Genomic DNA, 14,345 nt, shown 5'->3' on the forward strand with positions numbered 1-14,345 from the left:
AATTAACTACGTTTTAATGAAAACACCAGCAGTCACTTTAGTGGATTGGTTACCATAAGTGCTGCATTACGATTTATCGAATAGAACAGACTTTATTAGATGAAATATAAATTGATACAAGTTTACAGAGAACATGGAGCATCGAATTCTTCGAGGGTGTGCAAGTGAACGACTGATCAATCCTTTCCTTGGGTTTCCTTAGAGTTTGTCAGGCTCATGGGCGAATCCTCTACTCAATCTTCTCGCTGTAACTTCGTAATAGGGATACGGTCGGCCTCTACCAAAATGAAAACTAAACTGGAACAATGTCTAAATGCTACTGTGTTTGTAATTATATTATAAACAATATGTGTACCTCATCTTGTTTTTTACAGAATCGAATTTCTAACTTTCGAATTGTTTTACTTAGAACTTATGCATTAGTTCTACTATATCACACACTCTGATTCTATATTATATTTTCTCTCAACATCAACTCTTTATTTATAGATGTTGAAGGGTTGTGATTGAAGCGTCGCGTCCTTTGTGAAAAGACGTATTTGTTGGTAAAGAGTCGTGTCCGTTGTGAAGAATTGTGTCCGTTGTGAAGAGTCATTTCTATCCACCCGAACGAACGCGTTTCTTGGAGTTCAACATGTGTTCATTGTACTTTGGCAGAATTTCTGCACTTACCGAGAATGGCAATTCTCGGCCGAGGATGGGGAGCTGACTTTTGGTCTCTGAAACGAAGGGAATGAGGTGGCTTCGGGAACGCGTGTCGCGGCCGAGGGTATAGGATCCGCGGTGGCGGCACGGAGCTTTTCCGGGCCTTCGTCTTTTGTCCTCATCCTTGATTTGGCGCTTTTGATTTACGTCGTCTTTGACTCCTTTTGTAGGGTTTTTCTTCTGTTTTTGAGCTCTTTTCGTTCCTATTTGGATTTTACCAAATATTTAGGTACCTTGCAAGAAAGAAACATATTCGAAAGTAAAAGTACTCTAAACAAGTATAAATAGCACAAATTCGTAGCAATATTGATGTAATTACTGATGATATTTTAGGTGTATTTTGGGCTTAACACCGGTAGAGGGCTAGGTTCAGCACCGGTATTGAGAATTGGCTCGGTGTTAGTCAGGTTCTCAGAAGTATCTAAGTCGGCTTGTTCCTGTGGAAGAGAAACAAAGGCTTGCTTTTCAGTGTGCTCTGGCTGAGCAGTAGAAGATTTCTTGAAGAACTTCAGCTTTATTGTAGATGGATTGGTGGTTAATCTTTTCTGTGCTAAGTCATCCATGACACCAAGCACAGTTGTTGCTTTGACAAGTCTTCTTCTCTTTCCCTGGGTCCTTGGAGGAGTGGGATCAGTGTGAATTGAGTGAATTGAATGAGATGGAGAATTTACTCCTTCATCAGCATCTTGCTGTTTAGTTTGCTCAGCTTCTTCTTCTGCAGTCAACTCAGTGTGAGTTGGCTCAGCATCTTCTTCACATGCTGTCTCATCAGTGTCATCCTGACCACTCTCTTCTCCTTCTTCTTCTTCCTCATCATCCTGATCTTCCTCATCTAATTCTTCTTCCAACTGTTCGATGAGCTGATCATCCAGTTCAACATCAAAGTTCTGTTGCTCAGTGGCAATGCCTTGACTCTGAGTATAGTGAGAGTCTTCGGGAACAAAGAAGCCAGCAGGAATGGCATCGATTGGACTTAACTCCGAAGAGTTCTTCTGCTTCTTACTCAGAGGTTCTTTATTGACAGTTTCCCTTTCATCTGCCTCAAGCTCAGCTTGCCTAGGTCTTTTCTCAGCTGACTTGGGCTCAGCGTGTGCAGTCATTCCTTTGGACACGATCTTTATCCTCTTGGCAGCAGGAACAGCTTCCTTAGAGGTTCTTTGGACAACTTTCCTCTTTCTGGCAGCAGGGGCCTTAGTTCTTTTGCCCTTTTCAATTACCGTCCCCTTAGCATTTGGGTTAGCAGCACCTTTTCCTTTCTTGATCAGTTGATCAAATTTTAGGGCAAATAGGGCAGCGGCGGTTATCTCTGATCCTTGAGCCTCAGTTTCCTCGGATAGATCCACTCGGTGGTCGATGGGGATCTTGGTGATGAGTGAGGCCAGCCTTAGAGTTCCAGTGCTCCTTTGGAAATCGACTATCAAGAAAACTGGCATATTGATGGGCTTGTAGGTCAGCATGTGCCATATGAAGCACTGCTCAAAATTTGTCACGAAGCTGGTGCAATTAATCTTAGGGTAGATGTAATTGGTCAGCAGATAGTGTGCCATCTTTTGGTGCTGGCCCATTAAAGTGCTGGAGATTTCGCTAGCATGGCCAGTCGGTTTACAGAACATAATGGAGTACCTAGTATCGTCCTGATCTCCAGACTTTCTCAGAATGGATCCTTCATTCTTGAGCTTCAGAAGGTTGGCTAGATAGGTGGGATTTATGAAGATGGTCTTGTCTTTTACCTTGGTGGCCAAATAGTCCTGGTTGTCATTGGCGACACACAAGTTATGGTAGAATTCTCTAACCAGGCCAGGATAGGTAGGGCAGCGTATTGAAAACAGCTCGGTCCATTCATTCCTTGAGATCCACTCATAGAATGGCTTCTCAGTTTCTACAAACTCTTTCGAGAACCACCTTGAGAAGTCAATTTTGCATTTCCTGACGTTCTCAAAAACCTTGGTGTATGTTCTCTGTTTAGGCTTCTTTCCCTTTAAGGAGGTGCCTGAAGGAGATTAGGGCTAAGGTAAAGCAGCGGAAATATAAAATTTTTAACCTATTTCCTTTTAACCATAGAATCCGTTAATCGTTATTTCATATAAAGAGGGATAAGAAGGAATACCTTTCGATGAACAATCTACCGTTGTTAAAGAAGCGCCCACAAATCTTCTCCGAGATTCCAACCACAAAGTTTTAACACGGTAAGGTTAAACAAAATCAAACCTTATGAGATGCAACCAAAATAGATTGCCTCTAATTAACCAACACAAGATCAAGGAGAAAGAGGGATGAATTAGATTAATCAATCGATGGAATGCCGAATGAATTCTTGTCCACGAACTTGGGGAATAGAATTCTTTTCTCTCTCTCTAATAGCAATTTTGAAAATCACAAGTAGGGGAGGAATAGGGCTTGGTCGAAATTCACAAATAGGGGTGTTGGAGTTTTGTGTCCTATAGTCAATTGTTGCAGGATACAAACTTATTGTAAATGAATTGTTCTTTATATCATTTGTTTTAATAAGATATATGTTTTATAACTATATAAAGGCAATCCCTTTTAAAGCACTAAATAAAGTCTAATAAAAGGAAATCCGTAAGTTTGTTTAAAGTGATTATAAAGTGTTCATACAAGCATGAAGTGAGACAAAACTTTATAATAAACTAATAAACTTAAAACCACCCCAAGTCAAGTGATATGTTTAGGATTGATATATCACTGTTGAGACTTGTATGTAACAATGTCTTCTGTCCGACAGAAAGCTTATCTCACAAGCTTCATATATATAGATATCTGGACAGTTACATAGATCCGATGAAACGTCGTTCATTAGGATTGGGGATCCGATTTGAGATAACAGGATGGGTAGATTCGTCCTTGTCACCTGTTCATCTCATTGGTATTAATAGGTATAAATAATCCTCAGACTCAAAGGAATGTTAATTGGTCATCCTGAATTACTGAATGTGAGACTTTGATCGCGTGGTCCCACGATCCTTAACAGAGATGACTCTGGGGTGTGAACTACAAAGGTTGGGTGTCACAGGAGGTAATGTCAGGGTAGTTATACATTGGATTGAGCATTTATCACTCCCGACGAATGGGAGATACGTCCAAGGATCGCTTGTGGAAGACTCGACTCTAAATCCTTGCAAGGTGATAGCTTAAGAGTAGAAATACAGATTTCACTTAACCTATCTATTTGAGGTGACTCGACCTGTACAAGTAAAACGAACGTCTCGCTATATGTGACTTGACATCACCCATAGTCATAAGATTCAGTTCAAGGATGTAGTTGATAAAGGATCGAATTATACTGTAACTAATACGGAAGGGTTAACGGTAGAATCAACCTGTCTTCTTAACGGACTCTGGGGGAATGATTACGGACATGCCGATAACGTGCTCTGTTCATCATTCCGTTATGCAAGGATTAAATATAATTCTTGAAGAAATTAATTTAATAGTTGCATACGGCCAGAAGTAGTAAGAACCTAATGGATCACACATAAGACTTGGAAACAAAAGAGAGATGGATATGATTAATAGATGGAAGCCCAATTGAGCCCAATAAGGCCCATATGGAGGGATGGAGGCCGAAATTTATGTATATTAGGGGAAGGAATTAATTTATTCCACCCTTCCTAATTTGATTAGGATTGTGAAATTAAATTAATTAAGAGATAATCAAGTTAGGAGTTTTAATTAGATTAATATACTCCTATTATTATCTAACTAGGTTATTTATTATTATCCTAATTATATTGGATATATAGTAAGATAATAATTAGAAATCCTATTCCGAATTGGATTCCTATTAAGTAACCTATTCCTATCTAACTAGGGTTTAGAGACAAGCTAATATATATACCCCTTACCTTTGGAATTTCGACATATAAAAACCCTCCCCCTACATGTGATTTTCGAAATCGCTTCTAGAGAGAGAAAGAAAGAATTCCATCCCCAGTTCGTGGACAAGAATTCATACGGCTTCCGTCAATCGATTAATCTCTTCCATCTCTTTTCTCTTTGATCTTGTGTTGGTTTGTTAGAGGCAATCTATTTTGGTTGCATCTCATAAGGGTTGATTCTAACTTAATCTCACCGTGTTCACGAAAGAAGAAAAACAATCAAAAGGGAGAAATTCGTTTTTCTTCGCCTACATCAGGTCAGTTCACTATTTCGAGGATTCCTGGAGATTGAACCGTCGGATCGTCGCGATGTTTGGACAGTAGCTTCTAGACATATTCTTCTATGTTTCCACCGAAGGGATTGTCGTTCGGAGGTCTGGAAGGTCGATTTCGGATAGGGGAAGATTGGTAAACAGTTTACATCTCCTTTGAAGTTGTGGGCACTTCGTTTGCAACGGTAGATTGATAATCGAAAGGTATTTCTTCTTATCCCTCTTTATATGAAATAACGATTAACGGATCCTATGGTTAAAAGGAAGTAGGCTAATTTTTTTTTTCATATTTCCGCTGCTATACCTTAGCCCTATTTCCAACAGTGGTATCAGAGCCATCGTTAAATCCGTTATTTCATATATGAAAATATAGAAGTTTTCAATAGGATTGAATAAATATTTATGGTTAGGATTAATTGACAAATAGTATTGATTGATTAATTCTAAAGATAAATAAAGTTTTGATTAATTGTTAATTAAAAGTAATTATGCTTATGTTCCTAATTATTTCGGTTGATAATCATTATAATAAAATCTATTAGTTTTATAGTTAGATTGATAAAATTAGTTTTATTAATTCTAAATGATAAAACGGAAATCTATTGTAGATTATCCTATTTCTGAAAGCCGTTTTAAAATTGTTTTAGAATGTTTTCAGAAATTAATAGTTTTCTGTTTTGATTATCGAATGAATAATTCGTTTAAATGTTTGTTTTTACCAATATGTAAATCAAAGTGTTAAATGAATTAAAATCAAAATAAATGGGACGAGCATAATCAACGTTTTATATGGTTATATTAATCTAAGGATTAATATAAAGATACAAAACGATTAGAAGTAAAATTGGATGAAAGTTAATTTGACGAGTTAATGTGATTAACCTAAATATTACATAAGCCGGTTATGTAATCAACCAATTAAATTTATTTAATTGAGTCTATGCATGTTTGGAGTTATGGACATATTTGGACCCTCTTTTAGTCTTTTGGTATTTTTTGAAATAGGGCCTGCGCGTCCTGCCTTTCTACTATCTATTGTAATTTCTCCTCTCATCCGATTCCCTTCAATTCAATTGAAGTTTTCTTATAGTAGTATAGAAATTAATATGTAATTTCAAGGCGCCAAGGAGAAGACGGAGGACCTAAAGAGAAATATGTAATAGTTAGTATTTCCTTAGGTTTGGCCTTTTATTCCGTCTCTGGCTCGACGGAATAATTTAGATGATATGTCCATAACGCCAATGTATGTGAATGTATGTATGTCTGATGTATGCTAAAGCAAATCAAGACTAAGTTAGATTATGAGACTTGAATAAAATCCCTCGTTAAAAAGTTAAGTAAATAAGCAAGTTATTAAAATCGGTTGCCCCTCCCTAATATTATAATTCAGCCGGTAGTACTAGGGGCCATTGGGTTGTTGAGCAAACTCAAGCTCGGGGTCTTATGGTAACACCTGAATTATCGAAAGTTATTCTTTCATGAATATGAGGTAATACTTAAATTAGATTATGATAATTGGATGAGCAAACTCATGTTGTCATAAACTAATGGGCAATATGGTTGGGATTAATATGAGTAACATATTAGTTACTAATGTGGTTAGTAACCCAATAACCTAGGAGTCACATTCATGATATGATTGATTACATGAATCTACCTAACAAATGGGACTAGCTTGTTGAGCAAACTCAAGGCGAAATCTCAGGAGTTAGGATCCTAGCTCACTAAAGGATTTGTGAAATTCTTCGAATTAATATGGAGGATTATTAATTTGGCAAAATAGTGGGAGCAATCTGAAATAAATTAAAAGGCCTATAATTTTAGATTGTTAAACCTTAAAGCAAATGAATGACATACGTTTACTCTTTCTCACTCTTAAGTTTAATTAGACACTCTTAAAATCATGACTAAACACCGATCTGCAAAATATACTTACCGATAACAAGTTGAATAGTTCAAACTTCACCGACTGGTTTCGTAACCTCAAAATCGTTTTGAAGTTCGATAAAATAGGGTATGTATTTGATACATCAATACCCCCTATCCCTAATAATGATGCTCCAAATCGAGGAAATCGATGCTTATAAGAAGCACAAGGCTGATGACGATCATGCCGGATGCATCATACTTGCATCGATGACATCGGAATTACAAAGGCAACTATGCCTGTTCCATCATCATGTGCCTAAAGGAATTGTTTGGGAAACAAACCAGGTGCAAACGCTACGAGATATCCAAATGGTTATATCGTTGCAGGATGCAAGAGGGCACATCAATCATGACACATTGTGTCAAGATGATTGGCTATATTACCAAACTTTCTAGTATTGGATTCGCGATGGATAACGAACTAAGTGTAGACTTAATTCTTCAATCCCTCCCAAAGAGTTATTCATAGTTCATCATGAACTATCAGATGAATGACTTGCAAATCTCTCTTGAAGAGCTTGCAAATATGCTCAAGTCAGTTGAGCCCAATATTCAGAAAGACAAGGCAATACCGGCTATTGTCATAGAGGGATCATAGAAAAGGAAAGGGAATTTTCCCAATCCTAAACATCCCAAGAAAGGTAAGAAAGATGTGTCCAAGGGAAAGGAAGTTAAGAAGCCCAAAGGAGAGTGCCACTATTATGGTGACATGGGACATTGGAAGAGAAATTGTTCTTTGTACCGAGCTACCCTCCAGAAGGGAAAAACCGGTACTCCAAACATCTGGTATGTTCTATATTTCGATAAAGAACAATAGTTGCAATTCTTATAAAGATTCGATCTTTTATTTTTCAGGAATATCACAAAATGGGATTTATGTGTTAGATGATAAAACTCCTGTTTTTGCAATTGATACCAAAAGACATAAGCTAGATAATTCGACTTACTTGTGACATTGTCGTTTAGGCCATATAAACAAGAGACGCATGCTAAAGCTACATTCAGATGGGCTTATAGATCCAATCGATTCTGAATCATTGGAAACATGCGAATCATGTTTAAAAGGTAAAATGACAAAGACACCCTTTAGCAATAAAGGTGAGCGTGTATCAGACACTCTAGAACTCATTCAGATGTATGTAGTCCTATGTCAGTCCAAGCAAGAGGAGGATTCAGATACTTCATTAGCTTCATAGATGATCATACTCGCTATGGTTATATCTACTTGATGAGGCACAAATCAGAAGCTTTTGACAAGTTCAAATGTTTCAAGAATGAAGTGGAAAATCAATTAGGAAAGAAAATAAAGACACTTCGATCTGATCGAGGTGGCGAATATCTTTCTGATGATTTTCTGAATTATCTAACTGAATGTGGGATATGCTCACAATGGACACCTCCCTATACACCACAACACAATGGTGTATCCGAGAGGAGAAACCGTACCCTATTAGATATGGTACGATCTATGATGAGCATGGCCTTACTTCCAAAGACGTTCTGGGGCTATGCCTTAGAAACTGCCCTCTTCACCCTGAACTGAGTACCAACTAAATCCGCTGTTTCCACACCATATGAATTGTTCGTTGGTAAGAAACTCGTGTTCTCGTTCATGAGAGTATGGGGTTGTTCAGCATATGTCAAACGCGTTGCGTCCGACAAATTAGATTCTAAATCTGATAAATGTTTCTTCATTGGATATCCCAGGGAAACCATAGGGTATTACTTCTATCATCCAGATGATCAGAAAGTAATAGTATCCAAACACGCAACCTTCTTAGAGAAAGAGTTTCTCGAAGAAACACAAAAGGGAAGCGTGATTGAACTCGACGAAGTTCAAGAGGAAGAAACAACGACTGAAACAACAGAAGCGGTTGAGGTACCCGAAGAAGTCCCATTAGATGAGACTCTAGTGGCACCTATTCGTAGATCACGAAGAGTTCGTGAACTCCCAGTTAGATATGGTTTTCTAGTGGGAGATGATGAAGAGGTTCCCGTGTTAGACGACGAACCCGAAAACTACGAAGAGGCTCTTACTAGTCCAGATTCTAAAGCATGGCTTGAAGCCATGGATTCTGAAATGGATTCCATGTATACTAACCAAGTTTGGACTTTGGTTGATCCACCCGAAAGGGATAAAACCCATTAGGTGCAGATGGATCTTCAAAAAGAAGACTGACATGGATGGAAAGGTTAGCACCTACAAGGCTAGGTTGGTAGCGAAAGGATATCGTCAAAAACAAGGTGTTGATTATGACGAAACCTTCTCTCCCGTTTCTATGTCCAAATCAATCAGAATCATGCTTGCAATTGCCGCTCATTTTGATTATGAGATTTGGCAAATGGATGTGAAAACAGCTTTCCTAAACGGAAACCTGCTTGAGGATGTATACATGATGCAACCTGAAGGTTTCATATCAAAGGATGCAAATAAAGTTTGCAAACTTCAGAGATCCATTTATGGACTCAAGCAAGCATCTAGAAGCTGGAACAAGCGTTTTGACGAAACCATAAAACAATTTGGTTTCGAACAAAATTGCGAAGAAGCTTGCATTTACAAGAAAGCAAGTGGGAGTTCTATAGCATTTCTCATACTATATGTGGACGATATACTATTAATGGTAAATGACATTGCTCTTTTACAGTCAATGAAAATATGGTTATCTGGTAACTTCTCAATGAAAGACCTCGGTGAAGCAGCCTATATACTTGGTATAAAGATCTATAGGGATAGATCGCATAGACTGCTTGGTCTTTCACAGGCTACATACATTGAAAAGGTGCTAAATCGGTTTAGCATGCTTGAATCGAAATGAGGTAACTTACCCATGGTACATGGAGTAAAGTTAAACAATCATCAATGTCCTAAAACTGATGATGACAAACGACGCATGGTTGTAGTCCCGTACGCCAGCACGATCGGTTCGATTATGTATGTTATGCTATGCACTAGACCCGACGTAGCGTTCGTGTTATCTGTAACGAGTCATTACTAATGGAATCCGGGAGACGAGCATTGGATTACCGTCAAGAACATTCTTAAGTACTTGAGAAGAACTAAAGATATGTTTCTAGTGTACGGAGAAGGAGATCTCAAAATACAAGGATTTTCAGACGCTAGTCATCTCACAGATGAGAATGATTTTAAATCCCAATCAGGATACCTGTTTATCCTAAATGGGGGTGCGGTCAGTTGGAAAAGTTCCAAGCAGGGAATCGTAGCTTTCTCTACGACCGAGTCAGAGTACATCGCTGCTGCGGAAGCAGCAAAGGAAGTAGTTTGGATTAGAAAGTTCATTACAGAACTAGGTGTGGTGCCTGACATTGTCAATCCCATTACTCTGTACTGTGATAACAATGGAGCCATTGCGCAAGCAAAGGAAGCACGGTCTCATAATGCATCCAAGCACTACCTAAAGCGATACCACATCATTAGAGAGATTGTGGCTAGAGGAGATGTGAGAATAGAAAGAGTACCTACAGAGGACAACGTTGCAGATCCGTTGACAAAGCCTTTAACCCAGAAAGTACATGATCATCATTTAACTTCTACTGGGATAAGTTTTAGAAACAATTGGCTTTAGTCCAAGTGGGAGTATGTTGGGGTTTTATGTCCTATAGTCAATTGTTGCAGGATACAAACTTATTGTAAATGAATTGTTCTTTATATCATTTGTTTTAATAAGATATATGTTTTATAACTATATAAAGGCAATCCCTTTTAAAGCACTAAATAAAGTCTAATAAAAGGAAATCCGTAAGTTTGTTTAAAGTGATTATAAAGTGTTCATACAAGCATGAAGTGAGACAAAACTTTATAATAAACTAATAAACTTAAAACCACCCCAAGTCAAGTGATATGTTTAGGATTGATATATCACTGTTGAGACTTGTATGTAACAATGTCTTCTGTCCGACAGAAAGCTTATCTCACAAGCTTCATATATATAGAAATCTGGACAGTTACATAGATCCGATGAAACATCGTTCATTAGGATTGGGGATCCGATTTGAGATAACAGGATGGGTATATTCGTCCTTGTCACCTGTTCATCTCATTGGTATTAATAGGTATAAATAATCCTCAGACTCAAAGGAATGTTAATTGGTCATCCTGAATTACTGAATGTGAGACTTTGATCGCGTGGTCCCACTATCCTTAACAAAGATGACTCTGGGGTGTGAACTGCAAAGGTTGGGTGTCACAGGAGGTAATGTCAGGGTAGTTATACATTGGATTGAGCATTTATCACTCCCAACGAATGGGAGATACGTCCAAGGATCGCTTGTGGAAGACTCGACTCTAAATCCTTGCAAGGTGATAGCTTAAGAGTAGAAATACAGATTTCACTTAACCTATCTATTAGAGTTGACTCGACCTGTACAAGTAAAACGAACGTCTCGCTATATGTGACTTGACATCATCCATAGTCATAAGATTCAGTTCAAGGATGTAGTTGATAAAGGATCGAATTATACTGTAACTAATACGGAAGGGTTAACGGCAGAATCAACCTGTCTTCTTAACGGACTCTGGGGTAATGATTACGGACATGCCGATAACATGCTCTGTTCATCATTCCGTTATGCAAGAATTAAATATAATTCTTGAAGAAATTAATTTAATAGTTGCATACGGCCAGAAGTAGTAAGAACCTAATGGATTACACATAAGACTTGGAAACAAAAGAGAGATGGATATGATTAATAGATGGAAGCCCAATTGAGCCCAATAAGGCCCATATGGAGGGATGGGGGCCGAAATTTATGTATATTAGGGGAAGGAATTAATTTATTCCACCCTTCCTAATTTGATTAGGATTGTGAAATTAAATTAATTAAGAGATAATCAAGTTAGAAATTTTAATTAGATTAATATACTCCTATTATTATCTAACTAGGTTATTTATTATTATCCTAATTATATTGGATATATAGTAAGATAATAATTAGAAATCCTATTCCGAATTGGATTCCTATTAAGTAACCTATTCCTATCTAACTAGGGTTTAGAGACAAGCTAATATATATACCCCTTCCCTTTGGAATTTCGACATATAAAAACCCTCCCCCTACATGTGATTTTCGAAATCGCTTCTAGAGAGAGAAAGAAAGAATTCCAACCCCAAGTTCGTGGACAAGAATTCATACGGCTTCCGTCAATCGATTAATCTCTTCCATCTCTTTTCTCTTTGATCTTGTGTTGGTTTGTTAGAGGCAATCTATTTTGGTTGCATCTCATAAGGGTTGATTCTAACTTAATCTCACCGTGTTCACGAAAGAAGAAAAACAATCAAAAGGGAGAAATTCGTTTTTCTTCGCCTACATCAGGTCAGTTCACTATTTCGAGGATTCCCGGAGATTGAACCGTCGGATCGTCGCGATGTTTGGACAGTAGCTTCTAGACATATTCTTCCATGTTTCCACCGAAGGGATTGTCGTTCGGAGGTCTGGAAGGTCGGTTTCGGATAGGGGCAGATTGGTAAACAGTTTACATCTCCTTTGAAGTTGTGGGCACTTCGTTTGCAACGGTAGATTGATAATCGAAAGGTATTTCTTCTTATCCCTCTTTATATAAAATAACGATTAACGAATCCTATGGTTAAAAGGAAGTAGGCTAAATTTTTTTTTTATATATTTCCGCTGCTATACCTTAGCCCTATTTCCAACAAGGGGGGTATATATATTAGCTTGTATCTAAACCCTAGTTAGATAGGAATGGGTTACTTAATAGGAATCCAATTCGGAAAAGGATTCATAATTATTATCTCACTATATATCTAATATATTTAGGATAATAATAAATAACCTAATTGGATAATAATAGGAGAATATTAATCTAATTAAAACTCCTAATTAAATTATCTCTTAATTAATGGAATAAAATCAATTCCTTAGTAACATATATAAATTTCGGCCCCCTCCCCTATATTTGGGCCTTACTGGGCTCAATTGGGCTTCCATCTATTAATCATATCCATCTCTCCTTTTGGTTTCAAGTCTTATGTGTGATCCATTAGGTCCTTACTACTTCTGGCCGTATGCAACTATTAAATTAATTTCTTTAAGAATTATATTTAATCCTTGCATAACGGAATGATGTACTGAGTAGGTTATTAGCAAGTCTGTAATCATTCCCCCAGAGTCTGTTAAGAAGACAGGTTGATTCTGTCGTTAACCCTTCCGTATTAGTTACGGTATAATATGATCCTTTATCAACTATTTCCTTGAACTGAATCTTATGACTATGGGTGATGTCAAGTCACATATAGCGAGACGTTCATTTTACTTGTCTAGGCCGAGTCAACTCAAATAGATAGGTTAAGTGAAATCTGTATTTCTACTCTTAAGCTATCACCTTGCAAGGATTTAGAGTCGAGTCTTCCACAAGCGATCCATGGATATATCTCCCATTAATCGGGAGTGATAAATGCTCAATCCAATGTATAACTACCCTGACATTACCTCCTGTGACACCCAACCTTTGCAGTTCACATCCCAGAGTCATCTCTGTTAAGGATCGTGGGACCATAGGATCAAAGTCTCACATTCAGTAATTCAGGATGACCAATTAACATTCATTTGAGTCTGAGGATTAGTTATACCTATTAATACCAATGAGATGAACATGTGACAAGGATGAATCTACCCATCCTGTTATCTCAAGTCGGATCCCCAATCCTAATGAACGACGTTTCATCGGATCTATGTAACTGTCCAGATATCTATATATATGAAGCTTGTGAGATCAGCTTTCTGTCGGACAGAAGACATTGTTACATACAAGTCTCAACAGTGATATATCAATCCTAAACATATCACTTGACTTGGGGTGGTTTTAAGTTTATTAGTTTATTATAAAGTTTTGTCTCACTTCATGCTTGTATGAACACTTTATAATCACTTTAAACAAACTTACGGATTTCCTTTTATTAGACTTTATTTAGTGCTTAAAAGGGATTGCCTTTATATAGTTATAAAACATATATCTCATCAAAACAAATGATATAAAGAACAATTCATTTACAATAAGTTTGTATCCTGCAACAATTGACTATAGGACACTAAACCCCAACATACTCCCACTTGGACTAAAGCCAATTGTTTCTAAAACTTATCCCAGTAGAAGTTAAATGACGATCATGTACTTTCTTGGTTAAAGGCTTTGTCAACGGATCTGCAACGTTGTCCTCTGTGGGTACTCTTTCTATTCTCACATCTCCTCTAGCCACAATCTCTCTTATGATGTGGTATCGCTTTAGGTAGTGCTTGGATGCATTATGAGACCGTGGTTCCTTTGCTTGCGCAATGGCTCCATTGTTATCACAATACAGAGTAATGGGATTGACAATGTCAGACACCACACCTAGTTCTGTAATGAACTTTCTAATCCAAACTGCTTCCTTTGCTGCTTCTGCAGCAGCGATGTACTCTGACTCGGTCATGGAGAAAGCTATGCTTCCCTGCTTGGAACTCTTCCAACTGACCGCGCCCCCATTTAGGATAAACAGGTATCCTGATTGGGATTTAAAATCATTCTCAT

This window comes from Euphorbia lathyris, chromosome 3 (assembly GCF_963576675.1).
Source record: "Euphorbia lathyris chromosome 3, ddEupLath1.1, whole genome shotgun sequence".
NCBI classification, from domain to species: Eukaryota; Viridiplantae; Streptophyta; class Magnoliopsida; order Malpighiales; family Euphorbiaceae; genus Euphorbia; species Euphorbia lathyris.